Below are 5,441 nucleotides of genomic sequence, written 5' to 3'. Positions count from 1 at the left end.
GAGAAAGTGATTTATTTAGAGTTTTTCCACATATGCTGCTAAAACACATTGTGCTTTTCCCCCTAAAGGTAACACCTCTGTTCTGGGACAGATTACAAATGATAAAACAGTTCAGAAAGCCTTGCAAAATTTTGAAGCATTTTGAAAGCAGGACACTTTTCTCTATGTATTTAGTCCTGTGCGTTTGGCATAGAGAGAGCAACAAAGCAAAATGCCCAGTTTGGTTTCTTTTAATTAGATGCTCACTTGGGTTCAGTTGTTTTTAGTTTCCTTTGCTTCCTGGGGGAGGAGGAGAGTTGTGTTAATGCTTGCTATTTGCACATCCAAATGGTGGGGATAGTTTTTGGCAACCTCTGTACTCACCAGTCCTGAAATGCCTTTTGAGCATGGGGTCAGACACCCGCATTTCCCTAAGGACACTTTCCTGGTTGGCTTGCCAGGACGCCACGGGGTGCAACCAAATCCTATAGTGTGAAATGGAAGAATTGGTGGCGGCACTGATGTTTGATGGGCAGTGAACCAAAGATGGCAGGTCAGCCTGCCAGGCTTCATTCCAACTCTTGCCCTTTAGAGAGCTGACCTTTTGTTTGCTGGGCCTCTCTCTACTAGATACCACATGGAATTCTGGTAATAAGAGGAAATAATGTAGGGTGTTCATTCATTTATGCTGTCAGTCAACAGATCTTTTACGGGGCACCTACAATGTGTAAGGCACTAATGGATGCAAATAATTTTACAAGAATAGAAACTTAGGCCCGCGAGGGCATTTTATAACTCACACTGGGCTTTCACATGCGTTATATCAAAGATGGTAAAACAGACATGGCCCTCGCACTCAAAAAGTTTACAATCTAGTGGGGCAGAGGAAGTCTATAGATAAATTTCTGCATTACAGAATTGAACGTGGCACATGTCATAAGGAGAAGAGCCAGTCCCTAACCGGGGAATGAACCGCTCTCCTGGAGTCACGTGCCGGCACTTCCACGGCTCTGAGAGTTTGAAAGTGGAAGAGGCCACGTCCAGCTTTGGGTCACGGCTGCATCTGGGTAGGGGTACATGGTGGGAGTTAGACATGTGACTGTACACACAGGACTGAGTGGCTGTAGTTTTGTCACCTTCAAGATATTCAAAGGCGTGCTCTCTTGGTGTTGAGGCTCAACATCTTTTTCAGGAAGATGTCCATGCCATCCCTTTGGTTGCCTTTGCAGCACCTGAACTTTGAAATTTAGGAACGTTTTTGGAGCCTAGGAGATAATCAAATTGTGGCCAATAATTCATGTAGAATTAAACCTACTGATAACAGGTCTGAGTCTCCCACTTGGGCATTTCTAAAGCCACACAATTTAGGGGCCTACGTTTTTCTCAGATTGTGGGGGAATGATTTGCATATCTCCATGGCTTAAATCATTAACTTGGCCCTAAAATTTACAACACTTTAATACAATCTCACAAAGATTTGTCACACTGCCAAACGTCCAGTCAGACGTTTTCTGAGAGATGGTTATCCTGTAAACACTTTTGGTTTTAATGTTTTATTCTGATATTTGTTCTAATATGGTGTGGAAAGATTTCTTGCTTTGACAATAAGTATATTATTTTTTTCTTTGGTGATTCAATATCTTGTGGTGTCTCACATTTCTCATTCTGATGTCAATTGCCATTGAACAAGACTGTAAATAAGGAAGATGTAGGCATTTTAGATAAATGTGTACTGAAACCAGATGATTCCTTTGAGAAAAGCTAGTCACTAAGTCCCACCTGATGTAAGAGAGAAAGAGACAGAGAGAGAGAGAGAGAGAGAGAGAGAGAGTGTGTATGTGTGTGTAATGTTCTTCTTTCTTCTAAAAAGATAATAAGAATGAGACTTTTAAAAGTAATAGCTTATTAGGGATTCTGATTAGTCTGGTATTTTGCATTTCTGACTTTACATATACTAAACAGCATTCATCTGTTTTTCACGACTCCAAAGTCCTGATTGCCTTAGAAAGTCTCCCATACTCTTTCACCAAGAAAAAATAGGTGATTTGCCAAGTTCTGAGTTTGACACAGCCTTGTTTCCCCAACTGATTGAAACAAACAAAGGTATGCTTAAGAATGCACAGAGTAATCTGAAGACTTGGTTTGATTGAATAAAAAGTATAAATTATTAGTCCTGTCCATTACCAGATAAGTTTCTTAAGCTTAAATGCCAAAATCAACTATTACCACCTGAAGTCAAAAGCCATGTAGAATGATTTTGTTCCAATGGGTCAAAACATTTCTGTTTATGTCTAATACTCCTCTGTGATGAGGCAGCAATGAAGATGAGAAGCAAACTTAAGTCTACTGACAAATATAGAAAATGTTTCGCGTACCGAATGAGTGTGTCCATGTTTTTCTGTTTCCATCTGGATCCTTTTCAGTGTGATTACTTATTTTTAGGTTGGCATTTTAGAAGGAAGATGAAATGGCTTTAGGAAATGATGTGAAAGGTTAAGAAGATGGATGAGAAATGTAAGTCAAGGGCTTTTATGAAGGAAAATGTAGCCTCATAGTTTTATGTTCAATGTATTTCTTACAAAAACCAGATATCCATATTTCTGCTAAATCTAAATTCTTGAACCCTGTAAACTTGAGTAGCCGTGCCAAGGTGTAAAGGATTTTTTTTAAAAATGTGGAACTTTAAGTCACCCAAGCATAGGGGAAGGTCATGTCATTAAATAATGAAGTGGAAACAGGCCCCAAACAGGCTGACACTGTTTAAAATACAAAGCCTTAGAATCCTAGGGAAGAAGGAGGTATGAACTAGAACAAGATGGCAATTTAATTATGTTACTCACGTTAAACCCCGTCAAACCTACCAAAGCTGAATTACATAATCTTCAAAATAGTGGTGAGGAAAGAAGCCCTAAGAATCTGAATAAATATTAACTATTTTACTAACATTTTGAGAAGTCTTAGATAGTGTAGAAAGTTTCATATTCTTGTAACTCTTATGAAATAGAAAGTAGTCAGCTCTGGCTGTGTCTGTAAGTCAGACATCAGGTAGGTGGGCACAAGGACAGACGAGGACAAGGAGTGCCTCTCCAACTATTTAAATGTTCCATGTTTGTCTTTTATCGTGCCAGTCCTTGTCCCCTTCTGACTTCTGATTCTAGGTTCCCCTTGGGTTCCCCTTGGGTTCCACACTGGACTTCTGAACCGGATTTGGAATCTCTTCATCTTTGGCCGAATCTGGGTTCTTTGTCAAGACCTCACAGTCTTCCCCCACAGATGGCTTCAGTGACTCTCTCAGGCCTTCCCATTTCCAGTCTGACTGTCATCTGTATAGATGCAGCCTCAGCTGGGCATGGGCAGCAAGAGGGGAATCTAGCAGGAGTTGGAATTCTCATTTTCTAATGAGAATTTTCTAATTCACACAGTGGACCTTCTCCTTCCTTGCCCTCGCTCCATCCATTACATGGAATTGGTCCTGTACCCTGATCTGCCATTAACTAAACCTGACCTTTCTACACGGACACAAAAGAGAAGACAGGTTCGAAGTCAATCAGAGGTTTCTTCCCTTGCTTTACCCTTCTGTTTCCCTGCCTCCCCATCTGCTTTCCTTCCTAAGGGCTCTAATAGACTCCTCCTATGAACCAGGCTTTGTGCTAGGTGCTAGAATTGTAAAGACCGTGTCCCTGACCTCTGTAAACTCACATTCTGGTGTCTTCTGCCTTGAAGAAATAAGACCAATTGAGACTACATGTTTATAGACTTGTTCGGCATTTGTGGGGTTTTGCCTTTGTTTAATATGGGTGGGAATATGAGTTTGTTTGTTCTTTGTCTCATGCTGGCTAATAAAGGTGTTCAGGAAGAACTTTGGGGGGACATGTGTCTTAGGAAGCTTTAACTTTACCAGCCCAATATGAAGTCTCCAGAAGAGTTTTTTAAAAAAAAAAACTCCATTATGTATATTTGTAAGCTTTTTGTTTTGAAATCATTATAGATCACAGAAAATTACAAAAATAGCTCTTAGGGTCCCTGGAACCCAGCTTCTCCCAGTAATGACATCCTATAGGACTCCAGTACAATATCAAACCCAGGAAATTGAGGTGGGTACAATACTGTTAAGTAGACACAGATCTCATGCACTCATCCATGTATATGTATGTATGCGGAGTTCTATGCAGTTTGACCCCACATGCAGATCGTGTAACCACCGCAACAGTCAGGGTACAAAACCGTGCCATCACCACCAAGGAACTCCCAAGTGTGACCAAGGGTCACACTTCCCAAACCCCCTCCTGGCCCCCGGCAACCACTAACCTGCTCTCCATCTTTGTAGTTTTGTCATTTGAGGATGATTATTAATGCACTCATACAGTACCTAACCTTTTCGGATTGCCTTTTGTCATGAAACATAACACCCTTAAGATCCTTCCAAGCTGTTGTGTATATCAGTAATTCATTCTTGTTTATTGCCGAGTAGTTTGCCATAGTATGAATGTGCCAGAGTTTGTTTACCTACTCACCCTTTCAAGACGTTCGTGTTGTTTGCAGTTTTTTGCCAGTACGAATAAAGCTGCTGCGAAGGCTCATGTAGAGGTTTTTGTATAAACATCAGTTTTTATTTTTCTGGGATAAATGCCCACGAGTGCAATTTCTGGGTATGGTAAGTGCATGCTTAGTTTTAAAAGACACTGTTTGTTAGCTTTTTAAAAACAGCATTATCAAGGTATCATTGACATATAATAAACTGCAAGATTGAAAGGGTACAATTTTGTTTTGACCAAAGTATATACCCAAAGTCATCACCACAATAAAGATGATAAAGAGAATAGACTTTACCCCCGTCCCAAAATCTCCCTCATGGCTCTTCACAATCCTGTCCTCCTGTCCCTACTTGCCTCCTTCCCCTGCCTACCCATCCCAAGGCAACCACTGATCTGCTTTCTGTCATCATTAGTTTGCATTTTTTAGAATTTTCTATAAAAGAGATCATGTTCTTTGAGGGGATGGGGGTGGTCTGGCTTCTTTCATTTACCATAAATGATTTCGATATCCATCCATGTTGTGGCCTGTCGCAATAATCAATTCCTTCTTGTTGCCAAGTAGTAATCCACCCTATGGATATACTTCAATTTATTTATCCATTCTTCTGCTGATGACCATCTGGGTGGTTTGTAGTTTTGGGCTATTACAAGCAAGGCTGTTATGAGCACGTATGTGCAAAGTCTGTGTGTGGACACTCTTTCATTTCTTTAGGGTAAATGCCTAAAGATCTAATGGGTGGGCTATGTGGCAGACCCGTATTTAATTTTGTAAGAAACTGCCAAACCATTTCCCACAATCGTTGTATCATTTCTACTTTCCCCTAGAAGTGTATGAGAGTTCTGCTTATTCTACATCTTTACCAGCACTTGATTTAGTCAGTCTTTTTAACTGTAAACATCCTAGTAGGTGTGGTATTTCACTGTGGT

The sequence above is a fragment of the Panthera uncia genome, chromosome C2, assembly GCF_023721935.1.
Source record: "Panthera uncia isolate 11264 chromosome C2, Puncia_PCG_1.0, whole genome shotgun sequence".
Classification (NCBI taxonomy): Eukaryota; Metazoa; Chordata; class Mammalia; order Carnivora; family Felidae; genus Panthera; species Panthera uncia.
This window is presented reverse-complemented; position numbering follows the sequence as displayed.